The sequence below is a fragment of the Antennarius striatus genome, chromosome 8, assembly GCF_040054535.1.
Source record: "Antennarius striatus isolate MH-2024 chromosome 8, ASM4005453v1, whole genome shotgun sequence".
NCBI classification, from domain to species: Eukaryota; Metazoa; Chordata; class Actinopteri; order Lophiiformes; family Antennariidae; genus Antennarius; species Antennarius striatus.
Window position 1 is genome coordinate 13,096,506 of NC_090783.1, and position 20,747 is coordinate 13,117,252.

The 20,747-nt window shown below is 42.4% G+C and overlaps 1 protein-coding gene across 1 annotated transcript in view; it reads left to right on the forward strand.

Moving 5' to 3' along the window:
- The window catches only part of sh3pxd2aa (SH3 and PX domains 2Aa), a 316,820-nt gene that overhangs the window by 206,997 nt on the left and 89,076 nt on the right, over window positions 1-20,747 (forward strand). The gene's annotated exons all lie outside the window — the stretch shown is intronic.

A 20,747-nucleotide genomic window follows, 5' to 3' on the forward strand; every position in this document is an offset into this window, starting at 1 on the left:
ACCAAAGACAGTACGGGCTTTAGGGATGGAGAGTTTGATGAGCTTGCTGGACCTAACATTGCGGGCAGGACAGAAGTGGTGTAGAAGGGAGGAGAGGTAGGGAGGTGTTTTTCCTAGTATGGATTTGTAAATGAGGTGAAGCCAGTGGTGGAGCCGTCTGGTGTGGAGGGATGTCCAGTCTACCAGGTTGTACAGGTCACAGTGGTGAGTTCTGAATGGAGCTCCTGTGGCAAAATGGATGGCAGAGTGGTGGAGAGTGTCCAGTTTGCTAAGAGTAGATTGAGAAGCCATCCTATAGATGGTGTCACCATAATCGAATATGGGCAGGATGGTCATTTTCACAAGCGTGCGCTTGGCTGAACGGGTGAAGGAGGCCTTATTCCGGTAGAGGAAGCTCAGGCGAGCTTTGACTTTTGATTGCAGGTGCTTGATGTGGGTGGAGAAGGAGAAGGATGAGTCCAACCAGAGACCAAGGTATTTATAGCTGGTCACAAACTCCAGTTCAGAGCCATCGGCACAGAGGATTTTAGGGGCAGTGGTGGAATCATGTTTCCGGTCAAAAATAATGCATTTGGTTTTTTTGGAATTGAGTGAGAGATGAAGGCCATGAAAGTACTGCTCGACAGAAGTGAGACTGAGTTGGAGTGTGGATGCTGCAGAGTGGAGAGAAGGGCTCTCTGAGTATAAGATGGTATCATCAGCATATAGATGAATCTTGGAATTACCGGCAAACCTAGCTACATTGTTGATGTAGATGGAGAACAACGTTCGGCCCAGGATGGAACCTTGAGGCACCCCTTTCACGATGGGAAGAGGGTCAGACAAGACATTTACAGACTTTACTTGCTGAACTCTGTTGTTTAGGTAGCTAGCGAACCAGTTGCAGGAGTGTGATGACAGACCGATGCTAGTGAGCCTCTGCAGGAGGATGGAGTGGATGACAGAGTCGAAGGCTTTGGATAAGTCAATAAAGGCAGCAATGCAGATCTGTTTGGAGTCCAAGGAGGTAACAACATCATCCAGAACCTTCAAAGTGGCTGTAGTGCACCCGTGGCCAGGCCAGAACCCAGACTGGAGGTTGGACAGAATATTGTTTGAAGCAATGAAGTGGCTGAGCTGTCTATGAACCAATTTTTCTAGGATCTTGGCCAAGCACGGCATGATGGATATAGGTCTGTAACAGTTGGGATCAGAGCTAGAGCCACCTTTAAAAGGTGGAACGACCAAGGCAGATTTCCAATCTGAAGGAAAAACAGACAGCTCCAGAGATAAGTTGAATAGATACGAGATGGGGGTGGCAATGACAGGAGCAGCAGTTTTTAAAAATAAGGGGTCGAGCCCATCAGATCCAGCTGACTTGTTACAGTCGAGTTTGGTGAGTTCCTCTAAAACCTCCGAGGTCAGGATGGGATTAAAGGAGAAGGTGCCTGAGCTGGAAGGTGTAGGTGAAAATGAGGGGGTAGTAGTGGGGGACTTGACAGAAGAGGCATGGACTGTATTTACAAAGTGTTGATTGAGAAGTGAGGCCATGTGAGACTTATCAGTGACAACAGAGTCACCAAAGGTCATTGCACTAGGAAAACGGGGTGGGGTAAGCTTATTTTCCATGGACTTGACCGTTTTCCAGAATGTCTTGGAATCAGAACCACAGGGTGCAAATTTGTCCAGATAATGAGTGACTTTGGCTTTTCTGACAGCCTGAGTGCATGTGTTCCTGCACTGCCTAAAGGCAAGCCAGTCGATAGGTGACTGGGAGGAACGGGCTTTCCGCCATAAGGTGTTCTTCTTGTGGATTAATGTGGCTAAGTCACGGGAAAACCAGGGGCTGAAGCGATCCTTGATTTGAGATTTTATGAGAGGAGCGTGATTGTTGATGATCTGACTGAAGGTCAACTTAAAGTAGGACCAGGCAGCATCCATAGTTGGAAACGTATTAATTCTATCCCAGTTCACTGCAGCAATGTCATGGAGAAAGACGTCTCGGTTAAACTTCTTCATGGAGCGTCTGGTTACAGTCACAGGTGGACGTTTAACTAAGGAACCAGAGCGTATGCAGGCAATAGCACAATGATCACTCAGATCCTGACTAAAGACGCCAGATTTATAATTAGAAGGGGTGTTTGTGAGGATCACATCTATCAGAGATGCAGAAGATGGAGATTTCAAATTATGTCTGGTAGGCTCTGAAATAATTTGGAAGAGGTTTAGGGCATCAAATTGTTGCATGACCATATCTGGGGGGTTAGACATGTCCCAATTTAGGTCACCCAGTAGAATAAACTCAGAGGAGATGTACGGGGCAAGAAGTTCACTGAGTACAGCTAGAGAGCATGGTGGGGCAGAGGGTGGTCTATAACAGACAGCAACAGAAAGAGAAAAATTATTTGACATTGATTTTTAACACCAGCAGTTCGAGATAGTTGGGAACAGTCTTTGACAATAAAATAGAGCATTGCAGATGGTCCCTCACAAAGAGAGCCACGCCCCCACCCTTGGAAGCTTTGTCCTTGCGAAAGACATTACAACCTGGAATTAAAGTGTCAACATCCGCAATGCTCCTTCTAAGCCATGTTTCAGAAATCGCTAAAACATCAGGATTTGCAGTGTGTATCCAGGATTTTAGCAAATCAAGTTTAGGTAAAAGACTACGGATATTGATGTGTAAAAAGCCAAGGGATTTTCGTTTACAAAAATCATCAAATGACAGACTAGGAGCAGTAGGACTAACATTAACTGTAGCAGGCCCTGGATTTGAATGAACATTGCCTGAAATGGCCAACATGAGAATGATTAACAAGCGACAAAAAGCAGTGCTAAAACAATGAGAGTTATTATCTTTCATTAGGGGCTTGGTTGAGATGAAGGAATTGGAACTACGTAGCTGTTGCAATAGCAGGACAGAATACAATGGAACAAGAGCTGTTACACACCGAGTAGCAAGACCAACAGACATTGTAGTCCAAAGGGAAGAGACATCCCTAGGTGTAAAAGTGAAGTCCAATGTACCACGGCCATAGGATGACAATCGAGGTAATAATGTCTCTTGAACAGGAGATTTCCTGGGGGTAATAAGGGTCCCAGTATCCCGGGCATTTAGAAGGAAGAGTAAGATGATGAAAAGAGACATATTTAAACACCCAGCAGTATCTGACTCACGTGAAGTGTTGTGGAGTTCTCTAACCGCGGGGGGGTTTCGGCCACACAGACCACTTCCTGCTCTGCCGGCGCCGACATTTGCTCCTGACGGTCTGCGCGCAGGTCTAACACAAGCAGGACTTTTCGTTTACGTTGGAATCCGGGAAGACCCTGAGAATGGTGTCCGGCATGGTGAAGGTGTGCACCGCCCTCCAGATGAAGCTGCGGCCGGTCCGTTCGAACTCCAGCTGGCAGCAGGAGCAGTTCCGGTCCTCCGGCCTCACGGAGCCCCGGCGACCACCCCGGCGACCGCCACGACCCGGACTGGCAGTTTCACAGCCCGGTGTCTGCACAGAGTCTCCCCCGGTCCCTGAATACTAACACGCTGTTAGGTCGGTAACGTGTGTGAATCAGCCGTCCATGTGTGACACAGAGCCTTGCATCCACGCCAACACGCAGACAGAATCGGATGAGTTGCAGTTGCGCCCAGCAAAGCAAACAGCAGAATCTTTGTCCCTCCAGTGGTGGTACCCCTGCAGTCCTGCGATGTCCTCCAAATAATAGTAACGTTAGTTCCGTCCACGCTGTAATTCAATTTACAGAAGTACTGATGTGCTTTAAGTACAACATAACCACCAAAAACCTTTATGATTACGGAAAAAACTATGTTCTTGAAGAATGTGTAACCGTAATTCCCTCTTGTGGATATAATAGGTTACTACACAACATTTAGATAAAGTTAGACAATGGTTATAGGAATGTCCTGATTTACAATTTGAAATACAATTTTTAACATGTCTAACTTTACAATATCTACAAATTTCAAGAGATTTGATTTTATGGAAAGTTCATTAGTATGATCATGAAACCCTACTTTATTAATTAGTCTTATTGACCTTTTTTTGCAATTTAATGAGATGATCTATATACTGTATGTTTTACATGTGTTTCCCCAGATTTCACAGCAGTAGGAAAGTGTAATATCTTTGGGATATTATAAGAAAAAGGGGACAGAGTCGGGAGGTACGATTTTAGCTTCAATCTTTACTGCATACACCTACACACACACTTCCTTAACACCTGGAGGACATATATATATATACAGGTCAAAGGTTAAAGCTCCACCCTCACTACTCCCCAACCTGTGCTGCCACTCCCAAAGGACAGCCCTGCAATCCCACATCAATATCACTCTACTACATTCCTCCCCCCCTTAAGCTACTAATCACCGTGCCCCACAAAAAGTGTTATGTAACCTTCTAAGCATCCCCAACTGATACTGGAATAACAATTACTGGGCACTTAAAGATTTTGTTATCACTTAACATTTTAAACAATAACAATCATAAACCATTGCATTTAACACTGGTAATCTTTCAAATAACTTGGTTTGCACACGGCCCTTTGTGACCTGCGCAAAGGAGCTATCACAGGTGGTGACGGCCCTGAAGGGTTGGGAGGTGGATTGTCTAACACTACAGGAGTTGCTTTTTTCTGAGCAGGACTCAGGACACTCTGGGTGTGGGTCTCCTGAACACTGTTATTTCCTGTCAGAGTGGAAGTCTCTGATGCAACCCTTACCGCTGCAGGTGAAACAGACAGTTCCAGTGGCTCTGTGACTTCCGCCTCCACACAGTCCCCTATTACAGCACGTGACAAGACCTGGTCCACATGTCTCCGCACAATGTTACCATCTCCCAACATGATCTTGTACGAGACAGGACCTGTAATGTTTGTGATGACTCCAGGAATCCACTTAGGACCATGACTAAAGTTTCTTGTCACCACAGGATCTCCTTCCTGGAATCCTCTCTCTTTTTTCAGGTTGTCATGCTGTTCCTTTTGACTGTTCTGTTTTCGCTCCACCTTTCCTCCGCGGTCAGGATGAATCAAATCCAAGGTGGACCTCAACTTCCTCCCTTGTAGCAATTCTGCAGGTGAGAGCCCTGTGGTGGATTGTGGTGTGATGCGATAATTAAACAGAACTCTTGACACCTTAGTAGCAATGCTGCCCCCACCAGCCTTCTTCATCATTGACTTAAATGTCTGGACCGCGCGCTCAGCACAGCCATTTGATGATGCATGATATGGGGCGGATGTGATGTGCTCAATTCCATTTCTTTTCAGAAAGTCTGTAAACTCTGCACTCACAAAACAAGTACCATTGTCAGATACAATTGTTTCTGGTATTCCCTGACAACTGAAACTTTTTCTCAGGCATTCTATTGTGACGGCTGAGGTGGCGTTTGTTACAGGAAAAACTTCCATCCATTTTGAATGCGCGTCTATCAGGATCAAAAACATATGTCCCATAAAAGGCCCTGCATAATCAACATGTAATCTTTGCCACGGTTTGCTTGGCCACTCCCATGGGTGAAGTGGTGCTGGCGCAGGCAGGTTACGGTGTTCTTGGCATGTGACACAGTACTTGACAATATTCTCGATGTCTGCGTCCAACTTTGGCCACCAGAAATAACTTTGTGCCAAAGCTTTCATCCGAGTAATGCCAGTGTGTCCATGATGTAATTGCTCTAACATGGCCTCCCGCCCTTGTGGTGGCATCACAACAAGTGATCCCCACAGTACACACTTATCTTGTACACTCAACTCTGTTTTCCGCACAGCATAAGGTTGAAAAACTGCATCTAAGTCGTGTGTCGGCCAGCCATGTTGGATAAACTGTGCAACTCTGGACAATACAGGGTCTCTGGTTGTCCACCTGCTCACTTCCCTTGTTGACACAAGAGTTGCAGTCTCCATCATGAGCACTCTTTCCTCCTGCTCTGCATTGTCTGAAGGTTGTGACAAAGGAAGGCGACTCATGGCATCAGCATTACCATGCTGTTTTCCCGGTTTATAGATAATCTCGTACTCATAAGCTCTTAGCGTTACAGCCCATCGCTGAATGCGAGGAGATGCCATGTTTGGCACAGCTTTCATCTCACTAAAAAGTGATAACAAAGGTTTGTGATCAGTGCAAATGACAAATTTCCTACCATACAGGTATTTATGGAACCGCTGAATGCCAAACATCACCGCTAAACCTTCTTTGTCCAATTGAGAATAGTTTGATTCAGCTGATGTCAGCGTCCTTGACATAAAGCTGATTGGTCGCTCTTGTCCATCCGGCAGTCGATGTGACAACACCGCCCCCACTCCATAGGGAGAGGCGTCACATGACAAGATCAAGTCTTTTTGACTGTCATAATGCACTAAGACTTCTGAGGATTGCATGAGGCGCTTGGATTCCTCAAATGCTCTCTCTTGCTCTGCTCCCCATCTCCATTTTGTTTCTTTTCTCAACAGTTCATGCAAGGGAGACAACAATGTGGACAAGTTCGGCAGAAATCTGTTATAATAGTTGAGTAATCCCAGGTACGCACGCAGTTCAGTGACATTAGTGGGTGCTGGTGCTTTTTGTATGGCACTGACCTTGTGGGGTAGGGGATGGAGCCCTGAAGCATCCACTTTGTGTCCTAAGAACTCTGCTTCCTGTTCCATGAATGTACATTTGTTGCGTTTGAGGCGAAGACCAGCCTCCTGCAGCCGCGTCAGCACCTGGTTCAATGTTGCCAGATGTTCTTGGTCACTTCGGCCTGTCAACAAAATATCATCCAAATACACTGCTACTTTTGGGATGCCAGCCACCAGACTCTCCATCAGTCTTTGAAATATGGCTGGACTGGAGGAAACCCCAAAAGGCAGACGGTTCACTTGGAACAGACCTTTGTGTGTGTTAATGGTGACAAAGCGCTTGGATGCTTCATCCAAGATTACCTGCTGATAGGCGTGGCTTAAGTCCAATTTACTAAACTTTTCACCACCAGACAGTTTCTCAAACAAGTCCTCTAGCTTTGGTATTGGATACTGTTCCAACTTTGACACCAAATTGACTGTGAGCTTGTAATCTCCACAGATGCGCACTGAATTGTCCGGCTTCAGCACAGGAACAATTGGTGTAGCCCACTCCGAGAATTTCACTGCCTCAATTATCCCTTGATTGGTTAGTCTCTCTAACTCTACCTCCACTTTCTTCCTCATGGCATAAGGGACTGGGCGGGGTTTATAGTACTTCGGAGCAACCCCTTCCTTTACATATATTTTTGCTGGGGGGCCCCTCCACGTTCCCAGTTCCTCTTTAAAAACATCCTCATTCTGTCTTAGTATCTCTTGCAATTTGATGTGTTTCTGCTCTATGCTATTAAGCAGCACACAGTTCATACCTAGCTCTTTAATCCAGGCTCTGCCTAACAGGTTTGGCCCAGGCCCTGCTACGACCACCACTGGAAGCTGCTTGGTTTGCTCTTTGAACTGTACCGTTACTTCTGCTGCACCTACTGTGGGCACTCTCTCACCCGTGTACGTTTTAAGACTTAATGAACAATCTTGTAACTCAGGTGCGCCCCCGGCTGCCCATAACTTAACATACTCTGTCTTAGATACAATAGTTACACTGCACCCCGTATCTACTTCAAATGATACTATGTGACCATTTAGCTTCAGTTGAGTAGTGATGGGGTCTGTTTTAACTATCTTTGGCTCTGATATACTATACAGTGTAAACACATCCTCATCACTAGAGAGATCCCTAGGGACTTCACTTATGTGATGTGCAGGCTGTTTTTTATCCTCCTTTACCCCTTTTACAAACTGCTTATGTTTCCCTCCCCCCTTTAGCTGCCGCCCTGGAGGAGGTGAGGATCTGCACATTTTTTTCACATGCCCTTTTTTTCCACAGCCATGACACTTCTCGTTGATGAACCTACAGTCCCGTGCCATATGTTCACCTCCACACCTGTAACATGTTAGCGCCGCAGTTTTTTCCTGCCACTTCCGTCCTGCTTTCACAGTGTGCACCTGCAAATGAGCTGAGGGCTTACTTGCATTACCGTCCTGTTTCTGTTGTAGATCCAGCACGTCCCTGCTCGCAGTCTCGATGGCTTGTGCGACTTTCAACGCTCGCTCAAAAGTCAGCTCCGGTTCCGCCAACAACCTCCGCTGGATGCGATCGTCCGCAATTCCACACACGAGCCTGTCGCGCAGCATCTCCTTCAGTCTGTCGCCGTAGTTACAGTGTTGAGCCAGCTCCCGCAGCACCGCCACATACTCCGTCACAGTCTCATTCACCGTCCTCATCCTCGAGTTGAACTTAAATCTCTGAACAATCTCACTGGGCTTCGGGTTGAAGTGCGACTGCAGCAGCTGAGTTAACTCGTCATATGACTTATCCCCAGGCTTCTCCGGACTTAACAAGTTCCTCATTAAACTATACGTCCGGCTGCCCACTGAGCTCAACAATATAGCCCGCTGTCTCCCAGCGTCTGTGATGCCATTTGCCACGAAGAAATGCTCCATCACCTCGACGTACTCCTCCCAGACTTGCACCTGGCTATCAAAAGCCACAAGTGTCCCCACCATCGCCGTAGCCATCTCGACCTTTTTTTTTTTTTTTTTTTTTTTTTTTTTTTACGTTTTTAGGCCAATAGGCTATTTTACTTAGCTTCCTCGCCGCTCGACATCAACCGAGTCCCTCGCGTAGCCGGGCACCACAAGATGCTTCCTCTGTACAACACACAGTGAGCTCGCTTGGTCTCCTCGTCGCCAAGATGTAATATCTTTGGGATATTATAAGAAAAAGGGGACAGAGTCGGGAGGTACAATTTTAGCTTCAATCTTTACTGCATACACCTACACACACACTTCCTTAACACCTGGAGGACATATATATATATACAGGTCAAAGGTTAAAGCTCCACCCTCACTACTCCCCAACCTGTGCTGCCACTCCCAAAGGCCAGCCCTGCAATCCCACATCAATATCACTCTACTACAGAAAGATATGGAAGCACAAGTGACGGATACAATATGTGCAGACATTTCTTATTCAATATGTATTTAGTTTTATACAATATACCTAGTGTCTTTCATAATTTATTCTTGATATACTGCATATGTTGCTTCCAGCAGATCTGATGATCTATGATCACTCCCAGAAACCTTGTTTCATAAACACTTCCAATTTCAACCCCATTCCAAATCAATTGACCTCTGTGCTTGACTTGTTGTATGAAAAAATCATGAATTTGGTCTTTTTCTCATTTAAAGATAAAATTTAAAAAATGGTTTGATTAAATAAGATATCAGCTCTGATTCCACCTGGGAAATTAACTGAGAAATGTCCAGTCCTGAGCAATACATATTGGTATCATCTGCAAAAATTACCATTTTTAAAATTTCAGAAACTTTGCATATGTCATTGAGATACAGAATGAATAATTTAGGCTACAAGACAGAGCTTTGGGGTATTCCACAGGTGATTTTTTTTTTTTCTGTTGTGATGCTATTCCATTGACATCCACGTATTGATGTCTGTTTTTTTAAATAACTTTTCAACCAACAATTTACAACTCCACTGATCCCATAGCAGTTGCATTTCCATAAAAGTAAATCATGGTCAATAGTATGGAACACTTTACGTAAATCAATAAAATGTGTTTTCTTTGTTATCTTTGTTCTTTAATACATTTTCAATAAAATCCATTACTGCAAGGGATGTTGAGCTATTGTTGTGGAATCCATACTGTTGGTCACACAAAATGTTATATTTTTCCAAAAAACTGTCTAGTTGATTGATGAACATTTTTTCTAATAATTTTGAAAATTGATCTTGTAAAGAAACCCGCCTAAAGTTGTTTACTTGTTGTTTGTCCTCATCTTCATAGATTGGAAAGACTTTAGCCAGCTTCATGTTATCAGGGAATATTCTATTTTTAAAATAACTTACAAATGTAGGTAAGAGGTTTAACTACAGAGTGGATCACCTCTTTAATCATTTACATATCTATATTATTGTCATGAACGTAGCGCAGGGAGGCAGGAATCAAGTGCACGACACTGAATGGTAAAATGACAAAACAAGGTTTATTCCAGGCGAGGTTCGGTACACAGGTAAGGCAGTCAATCCAGGCAGAGGTGTCCAAGGCGGGAGGCGAAAAGGCAAAAACAAGAATGGTTCAAACACATGCAGGGCTAATAGGGATGATTGGAGACAGGTGCGGGAAACACAATCAGGGATCAGGTGTACGCAGACGAGGGGGGGAGGGGGCAGACAGGAACCTGGAACAGAGACAGGGGTGAGTGATCACAAAATAAAACAGGAAGACAAGACATGAAACATAGGGAAGCAAATAAAGCACTTAACAAAACAGGATCATGACAACTATTACTGTCTGTGGATTTCTTGCTCTTACATTTTCTTACTACCTCTAACACATCACTCTCACACACTGGCCCAAGATACATTGAATTTGTATTATTTTCAATGGCAAGATTTTCATATGCAGTCTGTGATTGTGGCATTTGCCTTACTAGACTTGGGCCTACATTAACAAAAAAATCATTCAATGCATTGGCAATTTCATTTGCATCACTGATTATTTTACCTTTACTTGTTATTTGTTTTAAGGGATGTTTAGGGTTGTGTTGGTCAATCACTTCTTTAATGACTGACCAAGTTGCCCTGATATTTGTTTTAAATCTTTGGAGTTGCAGACTGTAGTAGTTCTGTCTCTGTTCTCTTATAATTGATGTCAGTTTGTTTCTATATTGTTTGTACTTTTTTTCATTTTCTGCTGTTGGAAAATTAATGCATTTTTTATAAAGCATTTTTTTCTTTCTGCATGATTTTTCCAGTCCACTTGTCATCCATTTATTCTGTCTGCTTTTTTGTTTCACTTTCATTTTCTTAATTGGACAATAATAATCATAAATTTACATAAATGTGTCAAGAAATAGGTTATATGAGTCATTAGTGTCTTCCACATAAACCTCACTTCAGTCATGGTCACTGAGTGCTGCTTTAAAAGCTACCATTGCATTAGGATGTCTTATTCTCTGTAACTTGTAAACTTCTTTCTTTATCTTTAAATTAAATTCAAATATGACAAAAACTGGCAAATGATCACTTACTGTATATCTGTCAGCAATAATCCACTCTTAAATTTTTGGTCAGTTAGATTAACAAAGATGTAATCAATCAAAGTTGCACTGCTGCTGGTTAGTCTACTTGGTTTAGATATTAAAGGGTACATCCCCATACTCAATATGTTAGTAAAAAAATCTGTTGTTTTTACATGTTCAGAGGATTTAAGCAAATCAATATCAAAATCCCCCAAATACCAGCAGATTTTCTGTTTTATTTTATTTTAGAATACAACTCTAAGATTTTTTTTTTAATTCATCAATGCATGATCCGGGAGTCCTATAAATACAACTAATCAGTATAAATTTCTTTACCTTTTCATCTCTTATTTCAACCGTTACACATTCCATTAGGTCATCAACCGAAAAAGTCATTGTTTCCATGACTTCACACTGTATACCCTGTTTCACAAATAGAGCAGCTCCTCCCCCAATTTTGTTATTCCTATTTTGCTTGATTAATTCATAATCTTCTAAGCTATAATTCAAATCTTTACTTTCACAAAGCCGAGTCTCTGATACGGCTATAACACTGAATTTAAACTCAAAATTATTTAGGTAATCTTTCATTTTGTCCATATTTTTATAGAGGCTCCGGCTGTTGAAGTGAATCAAAGAAAAGTGCTCAGTCAGTGCATTAACTTCATCTTCGTAGTATTATTTGCAATTCATATTTAAATTAATTGACAGATAAGAGTCGGGATCAATGTCAGTTTCCAGATCATAGGATTTGTAGTCTTGGAATGAAAATGGTTTAAAGTCTGTTTAGTCCTCCATTTTATTAGACTAGCGACTTCTTTTTTGCAAGGCTACCAGGTTTTTTTTTTTCTTAGCCAAGCAGGTCATTTTACTGTCTATCTTGGTTTTACTTAAATTTCACCAAGTCTTCCATTTCCTTTATAGTCAGGATTTTGGCCTGCTACGGTGTTCCATTTAGTTTGATCATTATTTTACAGTTTCTTGTCCATGTGTCCTGGATATTCTTTTGTTTCTTCAGCATTCTAGTCTGCCATGCCAGCTCTGGATTTTTCCTTGTTAGATGTTCATTCACATATACTCCAGAGCCCTTGAGATTTTTAGTTAACTTTAGCACTTCAACTTTATGGTTTCGGTTAACAAATCTCACAATTATCCCAGGGCTGTTTCTCTGCTTCTGAGGAAGAGTGTGGCATGCAGAGATGTTCTTACTTTCAAGAGGAATGTCTTTACTCTGGAAGAAGTGTGTGACTTGTTGTTCAAGAGTGTGTAGTTCACCAGTTGGAGCATTTTCATCATCTTTTTCTTCTGCTGGAGTCCTGGCATAGGTGCGATGTTTTGTCACCAAACCAGTTATCAGCAAGTCATCCATCAGTGTGTACTGCTCCAAGTCATCCACTTTATTTTGTAGTTCTTCAGTCTTCTTGTCCTATTCCTTGATTATATCCCTCAGTTGTCGCACTTCCTCAATTAACTTCACCAAGTCTTGTGCGTCACCAACGAACTCAACTCCTATGACATAAAGTTAAGTGATTTTTTCACTTCCTCCATATCCTCTGCCATCTTCTTTGCCATCTTTAAACTTAAATCAGGCTTTGTTGTTGAGATATCGTTGATTTGTCTCGCTTTCGGTCGCCCTGACTCGCGTCTGAATGTCTTAGCGGCGGGGTAGCGGAAACCATTTGGTGTTTCCGTCCTGTCGGTACCGTCTAGTCGAACATCGGATGTGAATAAGAATGTCTCAGTCTGCCTCTGAAGCTCCAAACGCCGCTTGAAAAATTCCCTCAAAGACAAAATAGCCCCACAGGTGCCTCGGCGCTGTCACTCCGGCTGCATAACATGTCTGGAAGTAACAAAGACATGAATGTTTTTTTCTGCATCTTTAAAGGATAAGAATTTTCTAACTTTAGCAGTGTTTCGTACGTAAAAGAAGGCTGTCCGAGACACAGACTTGATATAAGAATCAAAAGACAGATCTTGATCAAAAATCACTCCCAAGTTCCTGACTTAATTTGTGGAAAACAGTGCAATGCTATCTAAGTGAATTGCAATGTTAGAGAAATCATCTCTAAGATGCTTAGGCCCAATAATAATGACTTCAGTTTTGTCACTATTCAACATTAAGAAATTGTGATGCATCAAGGATTTAATATCCCTGAGACAGGTTTCTAATTTAATTAGCTGGTCAGATTCATTTGTCTTAATTGATAAATATAGTTGCGTATCATTTGCATAGCAATGAACATTAATGTTATGTTTCCTTATAATATTTCCCAATGGTAGCACATATAATTTAAACAGAATTGGCCCCAGAACAGATCCTTGAGGTACTCCATAGGGGAGAGTCCCTCGATCTGAAGATCTATTATTGACATGGATAAATTGAAATCAGCCGGATAGATATTACCTAAACCAGTCTCGTGAGTTTTTAATCCCAACCTCTTCTTCCAATCTCCTTAGAAGAATGTTATGGTCAACAGTATCAAATGCTGCACTCAGGTCTAATAAGACTAGAACAGATAGAACACCTAGTCTTATTTTTTAGTGGACCAATTAAATCTAAGGTTTTTGAGTCCGTACTAATGTCAAAAAACTCATCAATTTGAGATGGAGTAAAATTAACTGAGTTCGGAAAATGACCTACTGTGTAGTTCAGCTGTGGGATTAAATTAAGCATACTTAGGATTTCTTCCCTGAATCAAGAAATAGCATGATCTGATAAATTTCTAGTATAAACATTTTTTGCAGGAAGGGAATTACACAATAGCCGAATGTCAAAAGTTAGCAGGCAGTTGTCAGAAAGAATAGGATTTTGTGGAAAGATGACTAACTCTTCAATTTCAATCCCTTAAATCAGGACTATGTCCAGAGTATGCTTAAACCTGTGAGTAGATTCCTGTACACACTAACTAAAGCCTATGGAGACTTGTAACGAAATGAATGCGCTACTGAGGATATCATTACTGTTGTCCACATGAGTATTGAAATCACCAACAATAATGACCTTATCAGTTTTAAAAATTAAACTACTTAAGAAATTGGCAAATTCAGATAGAAAGTCACTGTATGGACTAGGAGGACAATAAATTATGACAAATAATAGAGGGTGAAGTGGTTTCAAATTAATTAAAGATCAATTTTGGTTTAGGGCTCAATTGTAGCAAGTAATTAAAAATAGATGCAACTCCTCCACCTCTGCCTGACACTCGAGGGATCTGATAATTTAGGTGAGTAGGAGGAGTAGCTTCATTTAGGGAAAAGTACTCATCTTCACTTAGCCAGATTTCCGTTAAACAGAATAAATGTATATCATTATCTGATATAATGTCATTGCTTAAAACAGCTTTTGAAGACAGAGATCTAATATTCAGAGACCACATTTTATTGTTTTGTACTCTGGAGCTGTTGGAGTCTTGGTTTTGATTTCTATTAAATTTGGATGTCCAGTTGCTTTCCTCTGGACTTGAAATGAATTGATTTTATGTGAATTAATTTTAAACGGTCGAGGGACAGACACAGTCTCAATGGTGTGTACAGTGGGTGACAGTATGGTGGGTGACAGTACAGTCGTTGAGAGTGTAGTGGGTAACATTGTAGTAGGTAACATTACAGTGGGTGATGCTACCCACTGTAATGGGGTAGCATCACCAGTATCGAATGCTGCACTCAGGTCTAACAAGACTAGAACAGACAGAAGGCCTTTATCTGACGCTGTTAAAAGGTCATTTGTGACTTTTAGCAGTGCAGTCTCCGTACTGTAGTTTGTTCTAAAACCTGACTGAAATTCCTCTAACAGATTTTCTAGCAAGTAGTCATTTAGCTGTTTGGTCATTTCTCCTTGGCTTTTAACATCTAGATAGACACCAGATTTTATTTTGTCTTATCTTTTTTTATCTGACTTTTTATTGCTCTGATTATATGCTTTTGTTTTTATCCATATTTTATGTTTTATGTTTTTAATTGATTAACTTTACTTATAATATTTGAGCCATTTTGTCTTTTATCTATAATGTTTGTTCTTTTTTATACATTCGCCTGTACAGCACTTTGGTCCACTGCGGTTGTGGTAAAGTGCTCAACAAATAAAGTTTGGATTGGATTGGATACACCTGCAGTTATACATTATGTTTCCCACCTCATGTAGTCAATCCCCTGTTATACACACTAGTTAGAGTGCTGGCACCAACCCTTGTATTTTTGGGGACACTACGGTGCCTGTTACGTTAGGCTCAGTTTTGGGGTTATTTTGGGAATAAGGGTTTAGTTTCTTCTGGGACTCTTTTCTTTAGTGACCAGTGCATAGCTTAGGCGGTTGGAGTCTATGTGTGTCCATGCTCTGTGTCCCGTGGAGATGTTATTTTATTTATTTTGTAAATAAATCCTTGTTAATTAGTAACATTGGTTGTCCTGCCTCCTTCAATCGCACTCTTGCTGTCTTATGTTACGCTAGCGGCCTGACCATCATAGGAGGGCGTAACATAATGGGGGCTCGTCCAGGATCTATGTGATTTTGCCAAGACAGCAAGAGTGTGGATGTTGGAGTGCATTGGTGAAAGTATGGGAAATTGTTTTTTGATAGTTTTGTCTTAAGCAGTTTTTTTAATAGGTCTGCCTTGGTTTTGTAGCAGAAGTGTAGGGGGGCTTGTGTAGTTTAGGTCCTACTGTATTTGGTGTTTGGTGACTTAAGACACTTTAAGGAGCAGATCTAACACTGAAATGATCGCAGGTTTCAGTGCTAAAGATTTTTTGGCCAGGCCCACTTTAGAGGGGTTGGATCGGTGTAGAAAGGCAGACTTCTGTGAAATTGGTGCTCACTTTGGAGCTGAGCGCTCTATGGGAAGCACCTGGACTCAGTTAAGAGAAGCCGTCATAATGCTGTTAAACAAAATTGGCTTTTCTATGGAAGTAGAGGTAGAGTGACCATTGATTTCTCTGGCAGAGGAGCAAACTCCTCCTGATGAGAAGGAAAAAACCCTGCCACCTAGTAGAAGAGTGTCTTTGGAGGGGTCCCGTAGTACGTCTACTCGGTTAAAGGTGCATCTAGCTCGGTTGAAACTAGAGAGCGAGGAGAGAGAAAGGGAAAGTGAGTATAGACACAAACAGGCTATGTACAAATTAGAGTTGTAGTCTAAAAGTGCATTACAAATTGAGCTGAAAAAGCTTGAATGAACTCAAAGTGATCGCTCTTCATCTAAAGTGTTTGATGCCAGCAGACAAATTTCTCTGGTTCCAGATTTCCGTGAGTTGGAGGTGAACCAGTATTTTGAGTCCTTTGAAGGAGTATCCACGGCATTCAAATGTCCAGAAGAGGCTTGGGCACCCTTGCTACAAAGCAAGTTGACAGTGAAAGCCCATTACATAATGAATAAAATGCCTCTGAGTGACAGTTTTAATTATCTGGTTTTAAAAGAGACTGTCTTGCACACTTATAGTCTTTGCTCCGAGGTGTACCGACAACATTTTCGGCAGCATGGGAAAGCTCCAGAGGAAACGTTTGTCGAGTTTGAAGCTGAAAAACTGCTGCTCAGTCATTCATATTGAGTACTGTATTACTGTTCAATGAGGAGTCAACATGTGAGTCGAGCGTTTTAGTTCAGGGGATTGGAATGGAGTACATCTCTGTACTGTTACATCATGTTAACCTCACCTGTGATCTGGTGAGCGGTCATTTTGCTTTTGGTGTCCGGCCGTCACTACCCATGTGAGGTGTTACGTTTCTTTTAAGGAACAACATTGCTGGGGGAAAGGTTATGCCTGTTCTGGAGGTCTTGGTCAAACCAGATGTCTTGCAGTCAGATGACCTGCGGTGGGTCTTCCCTGACGTGTTCCCAGTATGCGCAGTCACTCATGCGCAGGCCCGAAAGTTGGGTAATGTAGTCGATTAATCAGACACTGTGTTTGTTGAAAGTCTACATGAGAACTAATGCCCTACTGTTCAGAACACAGAATACCAATAAGCCCATTCTGAAGGAGACATTGTTTGATGCAGCGTCTTTATGTATGACTCGTGACAGCCTTATTGAAGTACAGAGAGCTGACAGTAGTTTGTCAAAGTGCTATGCTGCAGCTGAGAGTCCACACCCAGTAAAAAACAGATGTAATGTACACTGTTGAGGATGGGTTGCGTCTGAGGAAGTGGAAGTCCCACTCAGAACTTGACAGTGAATCAAGTGTGGTGGTTCAAGTTGTCATTCCTGTAAAACATCGACAGACAGTGTTGTCCTTGGCTCATGACCATGAGTGGTCAGGGATGGTCCCAAGTTGGTTGGTGCGTCTCCAGTGGCCGTTGTGGGAGTGGTAGTTCACGACTCTCAGGAGTCAGGCTGTGATGAAGACGGGTTGGATTCCTGTAGACTTCACCAGCAAACTCCCCAGTTGTCCAATTCAGAGATTTTTTCCCAGTCTGATGTCGCACTTAAGTGCAGATCAACAATCACAGATAGAGTCTTTGATTTTAGAGTTCTAGGTTTTGTTTAGGGACACGCCATCTCGTACTAATGTGTTGGTACATTAGGTCGATGTAGGTGATGCTTGTCCTATAAAACAGCGTCCTTACCGTGTTGACCAGGTCAAAAGAGTGGTGATGAAACAGGAGACAGAGTACTTACTGGAGCATGGTCTAGCAAAACCTAGCTTTAGTCCTTGGAGTAGTCCCTGTTTGCTGTTCCCAAAACCAGACTCTTTGTTTCTGCACCGATTACTGCAAGGTGAATAACATCATGGTATCAGACTCGTTTCCATTGCCGTGTGTCAACGATTGTGTTAACACGATTGGGTCTGCCACTTTTGTGTCAAAGTTAGACCTTCTGAAGGTTATTCGCAGGTGCCTTCGTCAGCTCGGGCATCAGACATCTCGGCTTTTGCAACACCAGACATGTTCCTTAGTACACCGAAATGCCGTTTGGCTTGAAGAACGCGCTTGTGTCTTTTCAGAAATTAGTGAACACTGTGTTGGGTGATGTTCCAAACACAACTTCATATTTAGATGATGTTGTGGTCCATTTGGATAGCTGGGAAGAACACATGTAATCACTTAAGGCTGTGTTTCAACGTTTAGCTGACACCTCGCTACCTATCAACCTTGCGAAGTGCGAGTTCGGGAAGGTAACATTCTTGGGTAAGCAGGTGGGTGGTGGCAAAGTGCACCCCCAAAATGTATAACAACATGGAAAACAATGTAAATAAGGTTTAAGTCAGATTTGTCCATATTCTAATGACATTTATTAAGATTTTTTTTTATTCTTATTTATGGATAATAATCATTAAACAATGTTACTACTGGATAATTGTGGGTAATAGAAATGCTAATAAAAAAAGTAATATTAGATTGTAATATTACATTGGGCAAAATGTGAATGTTTTAATAATAACAAAATGTGATGTCTGAAAGGTGTATTTGTGTCATTTCTTGCAGAACAGGACCCTAAGCCAGACCACAACTTGACCTCACCTAACCCAAAGCAGCACTAATTCCATGGTCAAAGCAAGAACCTCACTTATAACATACTACACATCCTCATGAAGAACAGTATTTTTCTTTTTTTGTTCAAGTAGGCCAAATCACTTAAATTATGAAAAACATACAAAAAACAAATGAAAATTGCTACTGTAGTTTGAGACTTTTAATAAGCCATGCAACTGGCCATGATCCAAGGTTTTGAACAAGTGTGATAGTGGTGTAAGGTCACAGCGTGCACATCTGATGTCGCTCACAGCGGTTCTCAGTGAGCTCAGGAAGCCTGTGTGTTTGCCCAGACACATTAAAATTAAAGAACATTGGTCACGGCCTGGCTCAGAGCTACACACTGAAAGTTCTTCACAAATTGTTGAAGTCATCTAACATTTGGCTAATTAGTTGGTCCTGCTCCAGTCAGGTGTATGGGTGTGTGGAGGGGTTCGCGTTCAGGGTACGGTAGCAGTGTGTGGCAATGACCTGGCTCAGAGTTACATACTGAAAGTTCCTCACAAGCTGTTGAAGTCAGCTAGTACTTGGCTAATTAGGTACCTCCATTTCAGTCGCGTGTGCGTGTTTCCGCTTAAGGCGTATCCTCATCGTCATAGCGAACACAGCTGCGTGTATCCACACTGCTCATAAACAGGCTGTAAATAAGGGCTGAGGCTGTCTAACAGATATTCAGGGCGGCACAGTGGAGCAGTGGTCAGCGCTGCTGCCTCACAACACGGCGGATCCAGATTTGAGTCCCGCTCTGTGCGGAGTTTGCATGCTCTCCCCATGTCTGCGTGGGTTCTCTCCGGGTTCTTCGGCTTCCTCCCACCTCCAAAAGCATGCACTTCAGGTTGATTGGCCGTTCCAAATTGCCCGTAAGAATATAAATGACTGTGTGTGTGCATGGTTGTATGTCTTTGTGTGTGGCTCCGCGGTGCACTGGCGTCGTGCCCGGAGTGTCCCCCGCCTCGCGCCCTATGCCGCCGAGGCTCCGGCTCCCCATGACCCGCTACAGCGGATACAGCGGTGGTAATCTGAAGATGACAGATGACAGATATTCACTCTTACCAATCAGGTTACGTTCAACTGACGTAAACCTTGCATGCGAAATACTCCAGGGGGAAATCAATGAAATGATGAGATTATCACTCATTTCCAACCTTGTGAGAGACAAAGGCTGGATAGGTTCACAAACATACACACACACACGCACACGCACATAACCTTTCCCTGTTCCAGCTGTGTCCTAAGAAGTCAAGCCCAGACTGGTAATCTGACTGACATAGAAGTGACTGACACTGTATGGATTACAGGATGTAATACATGTGCATGTTCTTCACTGTAGGTTAGTGGATGCAGAATAAAGAAAATAGGGACAACGTCCGCCCAACAGCCAGTTTAATATACAGTACTCAAACACTTTAGCGTAACTTTCCCATGTTTCATTTACACTGTGCTCCCAGTAATCTCTCATTGTCTGTGACGATTGTCGAGAAACAGCATTAATTACCTCCTGTCTGTGAACATGTTACCGTCGCCACTGATTTTTTTCCCATTGCAAACACTGTTTTAAATTCTTTGAGATATTTACCGGTGGTCTCAGTACGATCAGCCATCTCCTGTTGACACAATGGAGCCACGGCCACGGAGTCACGTTCGGCTGACTGAGAAATCAGCTCCACGCTCAGCGCAGAGAAATCAACAATTATTAACAAGAGAAACAAACACAAGAAAAATAATCAGAATCTTTATTTGTCATGCTGACACGTTTCCATATGAGACAGTACAAAATACCCCTCTGAAGGTCCCAGTTAGCCCGTTGAATAAATATAAGACAAAAAAGAAAAATTGAATTTGTAAAATATATACAGTATCCGAACAGCAATTTTATGTACAATGGGACACTTTTTTTTGTCTTGTCTGCATGTATTCTCATAGTTTAACCCCATAAAAGGGGGTCAACCTTTTATGAGATCAATGCTTATTTTAGTCTTGCAGCAAAATCTGTTACATATTTGAATGTATGCATGTGACCATCACCAGTCCTCTCTGGGAACTAAATTGTCAGTCTTTATTAGAATTTCCTATTGTGAGCCAGAGAGGGAAGTGCTGCACCTCTGTGCGTTAATGGGGAACGCAAAAGGAGACAGGAAGAGAGAACACAAACAAGGTACTGGATAGACAGGCAGTGCTGTTGGAGTGAAAAAGG